The sequence below is a fragment of the Protopterus annectens genome, chromosome 4.part0, assembly GCF_019279795.1.
Source record: "Protopterus annectens isolate FY-2018-M chromosome 4.part0, PAN1.0, whole genome shotgun sequence".
NCBI lineage: Eukaryota > Metazoa > Chordata > Ceratodontiformes > Protopteridae > Protopterus > Protopterus annectens.
In genome coordinates this window covers 1,422,691,450-1,422,713,177 of record NC_056733.1, presented here as the reverse complement: position 1 = coordinate 1,422,713,177, position 21,728 = coordinate 1,422,691,450, and positions in this window count along the sequence as shown.

Sequence of the window (21,728 nt, the reverse complement as noted above, 5' to 3'; positions counted from 1 at the left end):
AGCAGTAGCCCTACCTCTCCACCAGTTGGTTCTGCATACCAGGAAGTGATCCATACCCAGGAATGGACAGACATAACTAAACGCTCAATCATTTATCAGCCAGCTGTCTCTCCCATAACTGGAGTGTATTTGCAGCCCTGTATTGCCAACACTGTAAACACACAGACACCTTCTCTTAACAGTAAATCAACCAGCCATTTCATTATTTAAGAATAGGACCAGCAGCACTGTTATGGTTTATATAGATTAAAATGTATGATGCCTGAAATTAGTTTTCCCACACTGTACCAGTTAAAGAAAGTTCTACAAATAACAAGTCTATAAGAATGTCTAAAATGAATTCATAACATATTGCAAAGTAAATAACAAATATGTCTAACTTTATTTAGGTTAAAAGCAATTAAGGTTCCTTGAGAGATTGTGCTAATTTCCTAGCTAATTACCTCTTGCTGTCAGTATTAAATATGGCTGCATCTCACACCATATTATGCCTCGAGAAGGTAATAACTAAAACATTAATACAGCAGTGGTCATATACTGTTGATTAATCTTGCAGTAGATTGATTATACAACAGTGGTGTCATTACCTTAGGTTGTGCAGTTAGCAGGAAATCAGTATCATTTGAAGATTCAGTGAAATAATTTCTGCTATGTAGACCAGCAGGAGGGGAAAATAAAACATGAATATATTCACAGAAAGTAGTAATGATAAAATATTTAAAGCTCTGGCTAGGAGATGATTACTGAAACAACAGTCTGAAGTAGATTTCTTATGTTCTGCTGTAATGATGTAGAAAACAGAATTGCCGATGTAACACAGCAGAAAATGACCCATTTCCTGAACAGACTAAATGGAGTTTTTTTTTTCTGAAATATACTTACATAGCAGTATGAGGCATGTACAGGAAAGTGAATGATCAAAGAGGTCATTAGGGATATTGAAGACTCATGGAAGATCTTTCAAACCCATGAAAGAACTCTGGCAACTGGCATACTGCTATGCTATAATGAAATAATATGTCACAGAAAATCAACATAATGTATGTTACATTTCCTTCAACAATATAAAATGAAGCACATAAATAAAAAGAAGTGAAAAATATTCACTGTCAAAACGTAACTGCTGTTAAATCAGTAGCCATCTATTTTTATCTACTATAAGTCATCCCTTAAGAATTGTTTTAACAACAAACATGACTCATAATTACTTGGTTCCTCTGCATATTTAAACTTGTTTGTATTTAGCAGAAGGGAAAACTTTCATGAGATGCCGAGATTAAAATATCAACAAGCTGTTTCCTGTGACATCCTGTGGTTCTTGAATTCCAGCCTTACAAGGTAGTGACACAATAGACACAAAACAGTGCTTAATGCTGCATTGCAGAATTATTTATTATTGAACAGATATCACATTTTCTAACTATACAACAACAGTGAATAATAACACAGAGTAACTGCATTTCTCAAATTTTTAACACACAAATATTAAGTAAGCAGTTCTGCATTTAACATTTTCCCACAGCACAGATGACTGTAAAACATATTGGGCTTGTTCCAACATCAAACCAGTGAGGTACAGCAGAACAGAAAGTTTCATAGAATAATATGATTTAATTTGGTACTCAGTACACTGTTTCTTAATATGAAGTTATGACTTCATGTAGCATGAAATCAGTGAACTGATGACACTTCTGCACTGAGCACAACATCTGCAAAAACTGTATTTAGATTCTCCTTGAGGTCTAACTGGTCACTGATGTCATTAAACTGTTCTCCAGGAAATGCATTCCCACTGATGAGAACATTTTAGCTACTCTGCATTATGTAAATGATAACTTTTTGCTTCATTAAAATGTCATTGCACGGATGTCACAGTACAGTGAAAATTGGGGAATGTGCCCTTTTCCCCACTGTAGTGCAATCTTGAAGTTAGTATTTAAAATTGTCAGGAGGTATGGGGCTGTAGGGGGGCTTGGCCCCCTGCAGAAACTCCATTTCCTTTTTTTAGTTAGTTTTCAATATTTTATGTTGTTGATCATGCTGTCTTGACCATATGAATTTTGACAAAGTAAATTTCGACAAACTAACATAAATCCAATCCGAGGATGCCGTGTATGCCAGGCATAGATCGCCTCTCAGTGGTCTGTAGGAAACAAGAGTATAGAGATATGGCTTTGATGTGATCTGTATAGGACGTTGTGTTTACACTCTGTATTCTGTTTGTGAGGAAACTTTGTAGACATTCTGGTTGATGCATGTTTCTGGTCAGGTACATACCGAAGGGGGCATTATACTCAATGATCGGTCTAATGAGGCATGAATACAATAGCATGATGACTTCCCTGGACCTAGATGCCATGCCCTTACTTATAAGTTCAGTGACATAGAATGATTTCCTTACTATCTCAGGCACATGTTGGTCTAAGGCCAGATTACTATCTACATATGTTCCTAAATATCTGACTATCGGGTCTACTCTTAGGAGTGTTTCATCAATTACATAGTTTCCCAGGGTGAGTAACTTCCCAAAAGGTACTATTATGCATTCCTTGACATTGAGTTTTAAGCCATGGCTTTGGCACCAGTCGTATGTCTGTATAAGATCTTTTTGTAAGATGTTAGTGTCTTGGGGGGATTCTATGACTGCTCCTAGTTTGCAGTCATTTACGAACTTGGTAAGCAAGAAGCCTTTGACATTGGCCTTGACTTCTGAGAAGAAGACACCAAAGAGGAGCAGATCCAGCATGAAGCCCTGAAGGACATGGAGGTGATCTCACCAATCCTAACTTCATGGGTCCTATATGTATACCAGCTGGCTATCCGGCATGTTATATAGGAGTTTATACCTAGATCTATAAGTTTGTTTACAATGACTGAGTGGGATATTGTGTCAAATGCCCTAGCCAGGTCAAGGTAGGCAGTATAGACAATTTTACTCTTATCCATTGACTTGGTGACCTGGTGACTTGGTGACCTTCTCAAAGAAGTCCACTAGGTTTAGAAAGCATGACCTGTCTTTGATGAAACCAAACTGTGCTGGGTCTTGTGTCTGAATGTTACCTATGTCATTGTTAATCATTTCCGTGATAATTCATTCCATGGATAATCTGTTGTCGTCCTCCATTTCTGTGCCACAAAGCCTGTTCTGATACAATAATTGACTCCAGTGGCCCTAATAATTCATATTTCAGGATATTCAGGAGGCATCCTGGGATATTATCAGTGCCAACAGAGGCTGTGTTTTTGGCCTTAGAGAATGCCACTAGGATCTGCTCCCTATTTATCGTTGGAGGGGTTATGTTCGAAGGACCTTCCTGGGGGCTGGCTAGGGGTGAGTTGAGGGTAAAGATGGAGTTGAATTTGTCAGCCATCAGATTCCCTATATCACCCATCTCAGTGGATGTGGCTCCAATGACCACTAGTTCAGTACGTATTTTGTGCTGCCTTTGAGATTTCTGACATAGCAGAACAAGGCCTAATGATTGTCTTTGGTCTGGGAAACTATCTAGACCTCAAATTTGCCTTATTTGGACTTAATTACCCTAAAAACCCTACCCTACAGGATGCAATAAAGCATTTCAACACCACTTTTCTCTCCATTCTTGATGCTCTAGTAACAACCAGGACTATACCTGTTAAGTCTAACTATGCCCCTTGGTTAAGAAAATAAACACTAAATCTCCTTAGGCTAAGGGACAAGGCACAGTCTTCCTGGAAAACAAAAAAATCCTAACTGACATTGCAATCTTAACTACTACACCAATATACAGGACAAATGTCACCAAAACCCACAAAAATTCTGGTCCTCAATAAATAATATCCTTATTCCAGGCGAAATAGGAACCCCTTTCCCCACTACCAATAATAATGCAGAAAATATAGCCACTCAGTTTAACAAATATTTCACAGAAACCATCCTGGAACTAGCAAAAAACAAACCCTATCAACAAACAATTCCTCACTACCCTCACCTACTATCTCTTCTACCTTCTCACTTCAACTAATTCCCACAGATAGCATTAAAAAGCTCCTGAAAAAAACTAAAGCCAACAACACTCGCAGCTGACAATATACCCACAGAATACTTAAATTTAACAGCAGATGTCATTGCATACCCTATATCCATATTGATCAATAGATCAATAGCTGAACAACAGGTCCCTCCCATTTGGAAAACAGCCTATACCATTCTCCTCCATAAAGGCGGTCCATCTAAGGAATTAAACAACTACCGACCAATAGCAATATTATTCCCACTTTCTAAAATTCTAGAAAGAGTAATTCATAAGCAAATATCTACCTATCTGCTTAATAAAAAACTCCTCACCAACACCCAGCACGGTTTTAGGCCTTTCCATAGTACTACAACTACACTGTTATCATTTACAAACACCATAAATCTTCACAAGGGCAATAATCTCTATAGCTCCTCCATCTTCTTGGATCTTTCTAAAGCATTCGATATGGTCTCCCATTCCCATCTTCTTAACACCATATCAGACCTTCACACCAGTAACTCCTCATTAGCATGGTTCAAAGACTATCTTACAGGGAGACAACAAGCAGTCTCATGGCGACAGACCCTATCGCCCTTATTACCTGTTGAACTAGGTGTCCCACAAGGCTCCATATTAAGTCCACTCCTATTTTTTTATTTACCAACAATCTCTATCTTGCCACCAATCGTGCATCTCTTATCCAATATGCAGACAATTCTACTGTGATCTGTTCTGCGCCATCCCTACCTGAATTAGAAACTCTCACCCAGAAAGCATTTCAAGAAATTGAGTCCTGGCTAACAAACTTTAAATTAATCTTAAACCCTAAAAAAAACCAAACAATTAGTATTCTACCCTAACAAATCCCCTCCCTCTCCTTACACTTTCCAAATCACCTCACACAATAACAACTGCATAACCCCCTCACAACACACTAAACTACTAGGAATAGAAATTGACGATAAACTTAGATTTGATATTCACATAGCTCAGACAATTAAAAAAGTACACAAAAAAACTGGGCACACTACACAGACGCAAACACTTTTTCACTGAAAACACCAGAATTGCAATAGCCCAAACCCATCTTCTTTCAGCTTATTATATCCAGCACCCATTCTCACTAACCTTAGAAAAACTGAACTTCAAAAACTTGAAGTCTGCTACATTAAAATAGCAAGGTTTGCCACAAACTCACCTGCTAGGTCTCATCACTGTCTAGCACTCTGGCAACTCAAATGGTTGGAATTCCCACATCTCTTAAACTACACACAACTATTAATGGACCACAAAATCTACTCTGACCCTGAAAAAATACCTGCCTTACTAACAATTCTGTCAGGCCTCTTTGCTCCTCAAAAAGAAACCTTATTCAAACTAATACCACTAAAAATCAAGCTGGGGATGGAGAGTCCCTCTTTTCTAACTTCATAGGTAAACTCTGGAATGCCCTACCACACACTCTCACCTCCCTATCATCCCATACATTATTTAAACCTTCATTAAAAAAAACATCTGGTTAGAAAAATGGATATGTCTGTGCTGTACCCCTGGCTGATAAAGTAGCTAGGCATCAATCACTTCCTCTACTTAAATTCACTTCTTACATTTCTATTGACGAGAGCTCTCTTCTGTTCAATCTTCTGACACTATACAAAGCTACAGTTATCACAAACAATAAGAAAGCATATCAACTGCTCCTATATTTCTACACTGAGATATAGTGTTGACATTTGTTAATCCATCTCAGTTGAATTATTTATTGTAATTACTGCCAACAGTTTTAAAATATACTGCTAGGTCATTCTCTAATGTCTCTACAGAATTGTATACTTACAGATTATTAAAAAAAAATATATATATATATATATATATATATATATATATATATATATATATATATATATATATACTACTAGGGCATTTCCCAAATGTCTTTTTAGTAATGCATACTTAGAATCTCTTGTGTGATTTATAGGTTACGTTGTATACCTGTTTTTATTATCTGTATACATATTGTTCCTTGTGTGTATTTTTCTGTAAAATTGGAACTTTTCTCCCCGGGCCTCCACTGAAAAAGGACATCTGTCCAGTCAGACTTTCCCGGTAAACAAATGTAAAATAAAATAAAATAAAATAATTAGCCCTCATAGTTGTCTCCTTAGCTTGATGAGAGAGTTCTTTCCTTTTTGGGTGTTATACTTCCTAACTTTATCTATGACTTTTTTTGTTGTATAACTTGTTTAATTTAGGATTCCACAAGGGTGGTTTGTTTTTAGAGTTTGTTTTGGGATTACTTCTGGTATGCACAGCAGCCTCTCTGCAGCCATTGACATGGTTGTACAGCATTTCTGTGAACAATTCCATGTAGATTGCTATGTTTTCTGGGTTTGGAGGGGCAGGGAATTTTGACAAGTTATTGCTGAATAAAAGGTGGTTTGCTTTGGAATAGTTCCTAACTGTTATAGGGTTTATTGGGTTACCAAATTGCCTTTTATTTTGAAGGGGACAGCTTTGTAATCTGACCTTACCAGAGAGGACTTGACATAGGGGGTGGGGGGTTGCAACATTCATATTTATGACTACCAGATCCAATATGTCTGAACCTCTAGTGCATATATGCAGCATCTAGTCTAGGATGTTGAATCTCTGTGCCTGCAAATATGAGGCCTTATAAGATTCCTAGTTTATACAAAGGTAGTTTAAGCCCCTCATGAGTAAGGTATTTGGTTGAATGTTAAGGGTCTCCAGTAGGTCTAAGTATGATATATGAGTCTCATGGAACCTAGAGGGTAACCTATAGCTTACTAGGATATGGTATGGGACTTAGACGGAAACTCCAGCACATCATCCTGTTTAACCAACCTAGAGGTGTGCTTCTTATTGATGTAGATCATGACACCTCCACCCTTAGTCCCTGTATGTGTAGCTGCTGGCACAGAACCCTTGCAATGTCAGGGTACTCTCTGTGGCTTTAAACCATGTCTCAGTAACTGCAAAGACATCTACATTCTCTAAGGTGAGGAAAGCTTGGAGGCAGTGGATCTTCTGGCATTGAGCAGTAACATTTTAACATTCCCTTGAGATGATTTTGCTATGTCTGAAGGTTTGCAAGTTTAGCATTGCCTAAAAGAGGGAGTATGGGAGAGGATAAAGTTTTAGCCAATATTCAAAAGTCTAGAGGGGGAGGGTGCAGACCATGCTTAGCAAAACAAGGTGCTTTGTTAACCATATCCTCTCATGATGATAAATATTGTATCCCCTAGAATGACACCAGAAACTAAGACAATTATTAAAGTCAATCATCTTTTGTTCGCATTGTGGCACCATCCTTGGTGAAGGTAGAAGGCTGCTCAATGCGCATACCAGCCTGAAACACATAGTCTATAATGCCTGTCTTCATATAGTCTGGAAAGTTATGTCTCAAGTCAGTTACACCTACACAGACTATGATAAATTCATACTGGTACCTGTGATACAGTCACTTGAGTGTGTGCGTAACTTGGTGGATCATGGCTTCTAATAGTCCACTAACAGTTATCTTGTCATTGTTCATCCCGCTGGGTCATCTGCATGTCACATAATGGAGTTCCCTATGGCTAGAATACTGAATAGTGTGTTGGTTTGCCTTATGGGCGTTTTGTATTTGGGGATCCACTGAGTGTGGATGTATGTGTGGTGTTAGATCATGCTTTTGATGAGGGCTTTGGGTTTGCTGAGGCTAACCTTTGCAGGGAGAAAGTCTGAGAGGTCTTTGGGGTTTGGGAAGATTGCATTTATGTGCCTCAGCATAAGCTGGTCTATGTTAGTGGTACTTACAATGTGCGGTAGGTGTAGCATGTGTGATTTTGTCTACCTGATTTTTTTTATGTGTGCATGTAGAATTTTGCCTTCAGTAGCATTGTGTACGTACATCTCTTGCATACTGTTATCTGTTTCTGTAAGGATTTAGTGGTTGTCACTGAACATGAGACAATTGCTACATTATTTCAAAATAATAAAGTTCCAACTCTCCAGAGGAAATGGTCCCTGTGCAGTTAGTTTGCAGTGCAGGTATAGCCAGGGGAGGGAATCTGAAGAAAAACATGAGTATCATTTATGTATTCTGGGATGGGGGTTGGAAGTAGCAGTTGGAATATCATTTATCTATTTAGGGATGGGGGTAGAAAATACAAGCATGTGTATCATTTATCAATTCTGGGATATTAAGGACTATATGTATATGGCAACATTTGGTAGTGTTCCTTCAGGGCACCTTATATCTCAGTCCGTGTCTTTGATGGGGGAAATTGGGTCATCTCTCAGAACTCCAACATCAATGGGGTAATGTTGATTTTTTCAGAGCATTTTTGAATTCATAGAGGTGACAGTTTGACAGCATCAAAAACTGAAGGAAATGCCATTAAAGCAAGATGGCTGCCTCATAACCCTTGACACAACAGCCTGATACCACAAAGACACATTCCTGAATTGGAAATGCAGATGGACATTGTCCTAAAGCAGAAGGAAAGTCTGCTTCTTAAGTTTGACAATACTGAAATACAATCAGAAAGTCTTTTGTCCACATTTTTGGGTGTCAGAACTCTTTAAAGAGCAGGATATTATTCAGTGTGTCTCCCCCACTGACTCCCTATGGAATTGGGCAGAGTCTTCACCCCATTGAAGATAGAACGGACTCATCATTTCCTTGTGGCCATGCCGTTATCTTCTGTTCACCCCAGGCCGACCACTGTCCGTTTCATAACATACCTGAAGAAAGAGGACATTTTGAGGATGGCATGGTGTGGGATTAGTGATAGCCATATATCTTTTGACAATGATTATACTGTCAGTATGAGAAAGTTAAAATAGAGTTTCTTCCTGTTTTTGTCATTCCTGAAGTGGAGCAGGATAAAATGTTTTTTCTGATACCAGAGTACTCTTAAAGGGATTACAGCATAGGAACACTGGAACTTTACTGTTACAGAACTGGAATGGTGTCACTGAATGATCATGAGGACACAGCAGAGATCATCTAGTTAACTAACCAAGTCTCCGCAGTCAAACAAACACAAGTCCTCAGCCAAGGAGCCAGAATATCACAGAGAATTTCAAAGTGGCTGGACTGATGCTACTTAAGTCTGAATTTTAGATTTGTCCTATATTGATTCTTCCCTTCTGCAGTGTAGGTGGGCTTGCTTCCTCTATTATGTTTTTTTTTTTTTTACAATGGCTTCCTCCTTTGCTTTGCCAGATGTGGTTGTTTTTGCATAAGTGTTTTTCTGGAGATTCTCTGACATGCAGTCACTTATTTTATTTGTAAAATGGACTGGTTTGGTGATTAATGCAATGACATCTTTGTACATTGCATACCATTTAGTTATATTTATATGTAGACATGTTCACTGCCATGTTTATTTAGACTTAGAAGGGTCAGGAAATTACACTGCTGGTTTTAAAGGTGCTAATTAAGATTGCATAGGTTAATGTTTTTACATCTGTTTATGCAATCCAGGTTAAGGTTATAGGAGTTATCCCTTGAGAGGTTATATTACTGTTTGGCATACTAGCCTGTTTTTTGTTTTTTTTTATCCTCTTCCTTTTATATTTATGTTTGGCAATGTGATAGTGTGCTGTTAGAAAGAGTGGGGAAAGGCATTAATTTATGGACTCTGCTGCTTGCCCTCATTATATCATGGATCGGGTAGATAAAATGAGTTTTTGTTTTCTCCAAGAGTGTGATGCTTCCCTTTCTGACAGTATTTAGGATCAGTGTTCACGGTCTGGATTTGTTGATTAAGTGGGTCTGGAGTTTTGTTGAATCTGTGTGGATTTTTCTTTTTTTTTCTTTTTTCTTTTTTCTTGGCCTACAGCAGGCTTGTAGGGGCACATTTCTGCTTTCGGCCTGTATAATCTTTGTGGAACTTTCCTTGAGGAGAATCAGTGAAGATTCCACGTCTGAGTCACCTTATTGCGGGTTCTTTAATGTAAGGAGTGCATGAGTTGTTCTCTGTCTTGGGACTCACTGTATTTATTTATTTATTTATTTATTTATACTATGATCCTGTGATATGGAGTTTGAAGGGTTATTGGATTTTTATGATTTTCAGGGTAGATATAACACTGTTTTAAATAGATTGTTTTATAGTTAGAGCTACTTTTCCCTGGATTTTTCCACAGTTTTATTGTGGTCTTTCTCTGTCACATTGATAAAAGAAGTTTTTCTTTTTTCTGAAGCTCATTCTGCCCAAGCACTCCCCATCATTGCAGAGAGGATAGGACAGCTCCACAAAACAGACATTTTTATGCCTTTAATTGTTCAATGAACATTAATAGGTATAAAAATCCTGTCAGGAGGACTACAGTGCCCTCCTGATAGTAGTGACTTTGGGTTAACTTAATGTTATTGCCAAAGAAATAGTTGTCATGCACTAAGCATGAAAAGTTTGAATGGAGTATGTTTTGGGTGCTAGCAGTTCTATCCCATAGTTCTGGTAAAGGTGTGTTGCCATTTTGATAACATATTCCTTTGATACTGAAGTTCTAGAAAGTTGGTGTGATGAACACGGCAGGATAGTAACTGGAAAAAGATATGCTTGTGCGGAGCTAATCACAATAGTTTCTACATTTGTTTGCGGTGGTGGTGCTGCGGTAGCGTTGTCGCCTCACAGTAAGATGCTGTCCGGTTCGATTCTCAGCTAGAGCGTCTTCTGTGTGCAGACATGTGTGAATGGGCATACCTTCGTTGAAGGTTGTGCGTCAGGCCTGGCGAGCCGGTACGTAAAAATCAACTGCCAATCATTAGCGGACCAGAGTTCCGCTGTGGCGACCCCTAACCGGGAAAAGCCGAAAGACACAAACAATTTTATTTTACATTTGTTTACTGGGAAAGTCCGACTTGGAACAAAGCCAATTTTCAGCAGAGGCCCAGAGAGAAATGCTCTAGATGCATGAGTTTGAAACATGGGAGGAAACTGGAGCACCCAAAGGAAAACCACATGAATGCAGAGAGGATATGCAGACTCTGCACAGAAGGCACACCAGCTGAAAATTGAACCGGAGAACCTCTTGCTGTGAGGTGACAACACTACCGCTGTACCACTGTGCCATCCAACCTGGGTCCACAGTGAAATTTGTCAGTATATGACAAATATTATCTGATTTTGCTGTCCTTTGGATGAGATATTAAACCAAGGCCTCATCTGCTTGAGTTGGTGGTAGCTCAGGTGGATATAAAAGATTCCACTGCAACTATTGAAAAGAGAAGGGGAAGTTCATCAGTGCCACATAGTCTAAATACCCCTTCAGGTCTCCCCTGAAAAGAGGCTACTAGTGTAGTATTAATCTGGTCAACAAAAGATAAATAAATTAAATAAATAAATAAATTTAAGGCTGTGGCCTGCTGGGTATGGAAGGAGGAAAGTGTTTCTGAATACTTCAGAACAGAAAGCTATGACAGTTTTGTTAAATCCTGGAGAAGGAATTATTCAAAATGTCCTCTTATAGACTGATATCATTTTTAAAAGCTGATTATAAATTGTTTACAGGTATTTGGATTTCCAGGCTGAAGACATATGCAGTTAAGCTGATTTGGAGGATTCTTGTATGGCTGCTAGACTCAGGATAATGCATAGGTGCCTTCTTCCTCATTGAGTATGTTGTTAATCGTACATTGTCTAGTAGCGTATTACATTTTACTGCAGAAAGGCAAATAATAGGTTCTGCTGGGATTATTTTTTTTACAGTATTGCATTATTTTAATTTGCTGGCTCCCCTTTCCACATCCCTAAGTGCTCTTTATTAAGGCTGTGAGATAGTTATACAACAGGACCAGTTGTTTTGGATACTATTCTGGTTTTTAGGGTACCAGGCATACCTCTCAATTGTACAGATTTTTGAAGAATGCCCAGAATTTTGATTCATATTTTTGGTCTGTTCCTCATAAAAACTGTGTTTTTTTGACAAATCACTGGGATGATCTAAGGATTAAAATCACTAAATAATGACATGCATTTGAGTTTCAGACTTCATGTCCTCCACAAAACGCATGCTAACACAAATCCTATTATTCTAGCAACTTTCAAAGTTTAAAAGAGCAATATTGAAAATGTGTCCCTATCTTTGGACCTTTGTCCCCCATTATGTCATGTTTTGTCCAGATTTCTTGTGGTAAGAGGTTGAGAGATATGGTACCAGTCAGGGAGGCCCACTCTCTCTCAGATAGTTATAAAATAGGACCAGTTGTTTCTGATCCCATTCTGGTATTTAGGGTGCCAGGCATAGAGGCGCACTCTCTCTCTTCTGTTGTTTCCACTTGCAGTGGAGCTCTTGGCTGAATATTTAAAGCAGGAGGAATTAATTCTGGGCCTATTGATGAGGAGAGTTCGTAAAATCACCATATTTGCTGATGACTTATGTTGAACACTGAGTACTCAGTAGGGTTTATAACCATTTAAGGAGGCTCCTAGAGGAATTTGTTCTTTTTTTTCCTGCATATACTTGAAACAGTGGAAAGACAGACCTGCTAGCAACTGATTTCTCACCTCTTCCAGACTTATATATACCAACAGCAAGGCCTTAGTGATGCTTTTATTAAATATCTTGGAGTGAAATGTGCCTCTATTGTTAATAAATATCATGGTAAACATGCCTCTTCCTCTTGTTCTCTCATTCAGCTGACTTATAACATGTTTTGGATGTGGTGAAGGTATTGATTACTATCTGGAAAGTTTTACACCTCTCATTTGACCAATGCCTTTGAGTGTGAGGATGGTTCTTTTTCATAGATTCTTTATCTGCTTGGTTCATTATTATAGTTTAGTCCTTTAGTGTGATGATATTAACATAATTGTTGCACATTCTGTAAATAGTGTAATTATAATAAGATTTACAATTTGACTTCATTTGTCTCATTGAGAGGATGACTATTAAAAGCCTTATACTAAATAATCTAAAACTAAATCTATACTTTTTGGTAATGAACCAAAAACTCAGTAGATCTAAGAAAACTTTCTGTATGATCACAGCAACCATCCCCAACAGCAAGTCTCCTCTTTCAAGTATCTTGATCTCTGGTTAGACCCACCCTCACTCAATTTCAACCTGCAGCTTGGTAAAACATGTAAACAAATTAATCCCTTACTTTTCTGGGCACAGCAATTATACCTTTTTCTCTCATACTCCACCAGACCTGCAATAAGAAAAGGAATCCTACGCCCTCAGTATGAACTCAGTCTCTATCTTATAGCAACCTCTACTAAAAACTCCACCACTATTCAAACACTACAAAAAAAATATGTAGATTTATTACACACTATCTAAGAAATGAACAGCACCATATAACATTAAAAAAGGCAAACTGACTCCCATTTAACCAAAGAGCAGACCTGCTCCTAGGATCACAGCTGTTTAAACTCCTACATGAACATACTCTCCATCCTTTAGCCTCAAAACTAATAAGACATACCAAAGACACTTGAACCACAAGGCCCTAAACCACAAATCCTTCACTCTAAGCTACACATTGCTTACCATGCATTCTCAGTTCTCAAGCCCAAATTGTGGGAGTCCCTCCCATCTGAATTTAAAGACTCATCTTTGCATTCCAATTTCTGTTCTCTTCTAAAATCACAGAATGTACCTGTTACCCTCAGGTCGCATAACTTAAGTCTACTTTAACTTTTCTCCACTCTTACTCAAACACTAAGATCCTTTGCTCCTTTTAACACCTCTGCTTTATTCTACTGTAATTTCTCAGATGTTTTGAAACATCTGTACATATTGTAAATTAATAAATTGGATTTATTCTGTGATTACTCTACCATTGATGTTTTACTGTCACTTATGTTATTGTGCTCATGTCTACTTTGTATACCTGGTCGATTTTTGACCTCTGGCTAATTGGTCAGAATTGATCAGTGCCCTAACCTAGTAAATAAATTCAAATAAATATGTTTCACAAACCTGTTGGGTACAATTCACTATGTCCACTATAGCCTCTTAACATTACATGCCTTTTGTTGTATATATGATCATGATTGTATTTTGCCTTGAATATTGTGACAAGTACAGAGTGTAATACTCGCCTCTCTTGTGTTACATGTCATCTAATGCACTGTGTTCTGCAACTGCTTTCTGAGCCCAGTTCATGGCTGAAAAGGGTCAGAACACCAGGCTACATACCCAGTCAACCAACAATAAATAAATAAATAATAGTCAAGTCTGACTATTCATAACCTAAAGGGCTTTAGCACACCAGGCCTGTTGATCAACAAATGCTTCTTAAAATTCTTACAAATTCATATTCTTCACTTCAGTAATGTTGTCTAGCCATCTTAGTCTCAGCCACCTACTTCTTTTTTTGCCTTTGATCTTTCCCAACATCATTGTATTCTCCAAATGAATCTTGCCTCTTCATTATGAGACCAAAGTTTGAGTTTTAGTTATACCATCAAACTTTCCAGTGAACAGTTTAGGTTTATTTCTTTAAGTATTGCCAACTGGATGAGACTTCCAAGATAGCTATACACTGATCAACAGCTTAACTTCAGCTCTCCCAGTATAAAAACAGCAACTGAGAAAAAAGAGTGCCATTGAAACTGTTTTGGGGTTTACATTAATTTACTGGCAAGCAAGTACAACGCCTGGATGCCAGCAAAGAAGAAATTTGAAAACCTGAAAGAAAATCAACCAGAAAAGGTGAAAAGAAAACATTATCTGTGAAGGATTCTGCAGCTTCTTCTTTTGGCTTTTTCCCAGTTAGGGGTCACCACAGCGGATCACCTCTCTGCTCATGATTGGCAGTGGAGTTTTATGGTGTCAAGTTGCCAGCCCAGTGCCCACCCTTCCACAGAAGGCACACACACGCACACACTAACACCTAGGGCCAATTTAGAGTGCCCAAGCCACCTACAGCATGTCTTTGGGATGTGGGAGGAAACCGGAGCACCCGGAGTAAACTCACACGACCACAGGGAGGACATGCAGACTCCACACAGAAGGCACCCTAGCTGAGAATCGAACCAGAGAACCTCTTGCTGTGAGGCTGCAATGCTAACCACTGCACCACCACTGCCTCCCTTCATGAAGGATTCTGCAGCTATTCAGCAAAAACCACTTCAGGCTTCAGCTTTGGGTTCTAGAGATGGCTTCTAGTAATTTAGAGGAAAAAATGTACTCAGAGGTGATTAAAATAAATGAAACATTGAAGGAATATATCAACTCAAATAACAAAAGGCTGGAAAAAATAGGAGTTTTGACTAGTTCAGATGAACTGACAAAACTACAAAAATCAGAGGTTGAAATGAAGAAACATCTAAGTATGAGGCCTCTCAAGAAGAGCTATTTCAAATAATAGTAGAGTTACAAGACAGAACATGCAGAGAAAATGAAATATTTTCTGCTGTACCAAAGAAACTGGAAGGAACAGACTATATTAATTTTATAAAAGTACAAATAAGCAACTGGACTGGTGTTCTACATTATTTGAAAGGACTCATCAAGTGTATGCTCCAAACCTGGCCACAAGAAATCAGCCAAGACCTAAATTAGTAAACATGTAATCATACCAGCAGAGAGCTGATCATAGCAAAACTGTGACAGAAGGGCAAATATTAAAAACTGGAGACAGCGGAGTGCTTGTAGAAAATTATGTTCACTGTACAACAGGCAACAGAGAAGCAAATTTATCCCAGCAATCAGAGAATGTCTAGAGGTAGGTGTAAGATTCAAGCTGCTGCATCCAGCTGTAATCAGAGAACTTTTCCTGTAGCATTTTTAGATGCAGAACAGGCTAAGGAGGAAATAATAAAGTTTATACAACAAAAAGTGACCAAGCAAGAAACTTTGCCAGTGAAACCTTTTCCAGTGTTCCAAAGGAAAATGCTTGAGAGACAAAAACAAAGCACAGGAGTTGACCAGAACAATCAGTTGTACCTTTGACTTGAACCAGATTCTGGTGTTGGGAAATGGAGGTGAACAGAAAGAAGACCAGCAACACTGCAATTTCTAAATGTAAGGGAGACTACAAAGCATGAATCACATTTGTGAGTTATGGTTTTGAAAGAAAAAGTAGTTGAAAAAGACTGGACTTTTGCAAACTGTTAAACTTATAACTTGTAGGTAGACTGTAAAGCATATACCCCACTTTATGTCATTAATGTTTAGAAAGCACTAAAGAGGGAAAAAGTAACTGAAAATAAAGCAATTTTGTTCTTATTAATAATTGTATACAACAATTCATGCTTTAAACTGCATGTTACATATTTATTTATTTAACATTTGTTGACTGGGAAAGTTCAACTAGAACAGAGCCTATTTTCAGCAGAGGCCCAGTGAGAAATGCTCAAACGCATGTCTTTGGAATGTGAGAGGAAACCCAAGTACCCAGAGGAAACCCACGTGAATCCAGGGAGGTCATGCAGACCCCACAGAGAAGGCGGGTCCCAGCCAAGAATCGAACCGGAGAACCTCTTGCTGTGAGTTGACATTAACAGCTGCACCACTGCATCACCATATAGTAAAGAAATGTTGTGTATTGTATAGTCTGCTTTATTTTAAATGTGGGAGACATCTTTTCAATCACGTGTAACAAATACTTTTTTAGTTGTAAGAAATATAGGCTTTACAGTAGAACAAAAGAAGAAAGAATGGACAAAACAAATTTAATCTTAATATGCTGTGATCTTGGCTGCTGGGATGGGTTGGAGTATAAAATGCACTAATTATAATATATATAGAATTAAGATAATTTATCTTCTTTTTGTAAGAATTCATGTCTAGATTAATGCCTTTGGCTTACGCTATAAACGTTTATCCACCCACATAATGCCTTTTTTATGCAATGACAATTTGACAAACCTATCGACATAGCAAAATCAACTCAACTGAATATCAAAGTGTTATTGCTCAATGATGACTAAATAAAAACTTCAATCCCTCCAAGCCCCCCTCGCAATCGTGAATATAGACATCTGTACAGTTACTAAAACATGGTTTAAAGCAGCAGAGAGTACCCCACCACTGCAAGGATTCAGTAAGTTCCACACTTTTAGACTAGTAGCTGCACAGACAAGGGATAAAGATGGAGGTGTTTCAATATACATCAATAAGAAGCATACTTTTGGGGTGGTCCTTCAGGATGACATGTTGGAGTTCTTCCACATGCAGATCACCATAGAGAAAATCCTGTATCATAGCCAGCTATAGGTCACACTCCATGTCAGAAGAAATTCACAATGCATACTTGGACCTACTGGAGACACTTAACATCCAAAGTACCACACTACTCACAGGAGACTTTAATTATATTTTATAAACTGGGAATCCTACATATTCTCAAAATCTACAGACACAGAGATTTCTGGACTTTGTAAATACAAACACCTTTGACCAAATAGTAAATACTCCCACTAGAGGCTCAAACATACTGGACCATGCTCACAAATATGGGAAAATGCTGCCTCCCCCCCAATGTTTTGTCCTCCCTGGCAAAGTCTGACCATAAAGCTGTCTCTTTCAAAATCAAAATCACCTCCATAATCCAATTAAAACCAGTAACAGTTAGGAACTATTCCAAGGCAAATTACCTTTTCTTAAGTGATGGTTTGTCAAAATTCAATGCCCCTTCAAACACAAGAACACAGCAGCCTATGCTGAATTATGGTCAGAAACTCTGTGCAACCAAGTCTATGGCTACGTGGAGGCTGTTGTACCTAGCAGAAGTAAGTCCAGAACTAGCCCTAGAAACAAGTGGCATCCCATGTTAAATGGAATACACAAAAAAAGGAAAACAATATAGCAAAATTCAGGAAGGGTAATTCCCATAAAGGTAAAAAATCTGTCATCAACTAAATAGGCAGCTAAGAGGGCTAAATAGGTCAAGTAAAGCCGACTTTGAGGTTAAGATATCCTCCCAGGTGAATGATAACCATAAGGCCTTCTTCACCTATGACAGTAACCTCAAGGGCAGCACAGTGCAATGCACTGAACTGGTGATTAATGGTGCCACATTCACTGAGCCTGACGATATAATAAACTTGTTAATGGACAAATTTAGTTCCAACTTCCCCCCTCTGACTCCCAACCATCCCTCCAAAAAATAACCTCAAATATAACTTCTCCAACTATAACTAGGGATCATGTACTGCCTGTGCTTGCTAAATCAAGAACATGGCCTCAATGGGCTCCAATAACATTCCAGAAAGCCTCCTGAACAGTCTAAAATATGACTTATCAGGATTCTTGGAGTCATTATTAAACTATAGTCTTAAAACTGTTTTTTTGCCATGTGAATGGAGGGCTGAGATAGTTGAAGACCTTCAGCCAATCCTGGAAACTACAGACCCATTAATCTGACTAGTCTTATTTGGAAAGTCATGGAAAGAATTATCACAGAAATTATCAACAAGGACATAGGAGACCTCCAGACACTGGATCCATTCCGGTCTGGATTTGTCAAAGAAAGGTAATGCTTACTGAATCTGGTAGACTTCTTTGAAAAGGTTACAAAGGCAATAGATTAGTGGAACACTGTGCATACTGCCTACCTAGATCTGGCTAAAGCATTTGATATAAAACCCCACTCAGGCATTGTCAACAAACTTACAGAACTAGGTATAACCCCCTTTATAACATGCTAGATAGCTAGCTGGTACACTGATAGGACCCAGGAGGTTAAAATCAGTGAGGCCACCTCCTCAAAGAGGCCAGTCACCAGTGGACTCCCCCAGGGCTCTGTGCTAGGCACACTCCTTTTTGGTATCTGCTTCTTGAATGTCAAAGACGATGTGAAAGGCCTCTGACTAACCATGTTTGCAGATGATTGCACACTGGGATAAGTTATTGAATCACCCCATGATAAGAACACCCTTTAGGAAGGTCTAACAGAGACAAATGCTTGGTGCCAAACCATGGCTTAAAACTTAACACCAAGAAGTGCATTATAGTACCTTTTGGGAATTTGGCCACCCCACATAACTACTTCATCAACCCCCTAAAAGTTAATTCAGAAGTCAGGGATCTTGGAACTCATGTAGATAGTAACCTAGCCTTTGACCAATATGTGTCCAAGGTAGTAAGAAAATCCTTCTATGTTGCTCAACTTATAAGCAAGGATTTGGCATCTAGGTCCAGAGAAGTCATCATACCACTGTACTTGGCCCTCATCAGACCTATCGTAGAGTCTATTGAACCATTCTGTATGTAGACACATGCAGCAACTGAAATTTCCACAAAGGTCCCTTACAAAAAGAATACAGGGAGTAAACACAGTGTCCTATGCTGATCACCTCAAGTCCCTGTCTCCTTACTCGGTATCATACAGAGTTCTGAGAAGTGATCTTTGTCTGGCATACAAGGCATTCTTGGACCCTGTTTTTATAAACTTTTTGCACATCTGCAAAATGAACTATATCACAACTACTAGATTAAAAAAAACTAAATTTTGCTTGTGACATAAATAGGGCATGTTGGGAGACAGATATTTTTCTCAGAGAATTGCCATTCTCTGGAACAGGCTCCCCATCCATTTGAAACAGAGTTCCCCCATATCCCTATTAAAGCACAACTTGGACTAATGGATGGGTAATCAGATATTCACCTCTGTTATGGCTACTATGTCTCTGATGGACAGATGTAGTCAGTAAATCACCCCTATATAAATCAGATTTGTGGGCCACATTTGGGTAGCACAGCTAGGCTTATAAGGGCTCTAGTGACCATTAGCCTGGTATACAACAATAAACCTATGAACCTATGATGTGTTTTTTGTAAGCAACTAGGCTTTCAATTTTATTTTATTTTATTTATTTAATATTTGTTAACCAGGATAGTCCGACTGAGCAAAAGCCCTTTTTCAGCGGAGACCCGGGGAGAAAAGCTCCCCAATACAAGTTATTTCATTACATTAACTAGTATGAATAATAGTAGCATACATAAATTCTCAATGCTGAGAATAAACACACTCAGAATTTTATCATTGATCAGAATGGCAAGGGAGGTACAAAAGTATAGCTAGTAGGAACAATAGTAGCAATACATAAATACTCTAAGCAGAAATAATCACAATTTTATCACAAAACAGAATGGCTAGAGAGAAACAAAAGAAGAAGACATAATAATATATGGAGGTTTTGCAGCTATAATAAGAATTAGACACATCTGATCATCATCATCATCGTCAGCCCCCTTTTTCCCCATTTTTTATTTTTTTTTTTGCATGGGGTCGGGGTATCGTGTTAACTGTCACCAACTCTCTTGATTCAGTGCCACACTCCTGCCTTCATCAATGCTCGTGCCTGACGTTCGCAGATCTTCTTTCACACAATCCATCCACCTCTTTGCTGGACATCCTCGCCTCCTCTTACCTTCTTCCTATCTACCCCAAATCTTCCTCACCAGATTGTCTTCTGTTTTTCTGCACATTTATTTATTTATTTATTTATTTATTTATTTATTTATTGACATTTGGTGACCAGGAAAGTCCACTGGATCAGTGATCCATTTTCAGTGGAGGCCCAGGAGAAAAGCTCCAATTACAGTTACAAATAAAAGGTTATAACTTTGTAGCAGCAAGTATGTACAGCATTTAAAAGGAAAATGCAGTATGGTTACAATGAAAACAATACCAAAAGTTACATAAGTTGCAAACAGTTGCAAAGATTAGTGAGGCATTGTATTACAAACTATACAGAAAAACATGAATTACAGAAGATTTGTGCAGAATGTATATATATGTATATATATATATATATATATATATATATATATATATATATATATATATAAGTGCATATACATATATATATATATATATATATATATATATATATATATAAGTGCATATACATATATATATATATATATATATATATATACACACACACACACACACACACACACACACACACACACACACACACACACACATATACATCTGTTTATAAATACATACACATACACATACATCCATACACACATGTAGATATATATATATATATATATATATATATATATATATGTGTGTATATATATATATATATATATATATATATATATATATATATATATATATATATACCACACACACAGTTTTTTTTGCACTTAGGCTATCATAACAATAAGGTTCTTCTATTAAGCTGCTAAAGCAATCCAATTAGCTTATAAAGAGTATTACAGTAACTAAAAAATGAAATAGGAAAATTGGGGGTGACAAGTTAAGGAAGAATTATTAGGCAGTTTGGTAACAGGATTTTAGTGCACTTTCAAAAGCTTTGTAGGAGTCTATTTGAGTAACAGGAGTGGGTAGAACATTCCAATGTTTGATAATGGAGAAGGAATAAAGGCTTTGTCCTGCACATTTGTTGGGTTTTGATATGCTTAGGAGATGTTTAGTTGAGGACCTGAGATGTCGTGTTGGGGTGTATGTTTGTAGCAAGGTCTGAAGAGAGGGACAATAATTAGGGTTATATAGTAGCTTGTAAGTGAGTGTTAGTTGGGAGTATTGTAGATAGTGGGAGAATTCAAGCCAGTTTAAAAATTTTAAGGCTTGGCAGTGATGTGTTTGGGTTGGCATATTGGTGGCAAATTTTGCTATTTTGTAGTAGCAGGATTGTAATTTGTTCTTGAGGGATGTGTGTAGGTTAGTGAAAATGGGACTGCCATAAAGGAGAGTAGGGAGGATTAGGCTGTTAGCCAACTTTATCTTGGTAGGCATATCCATATAAAGTTTATGCCTATAGAGCTTACCAAGTT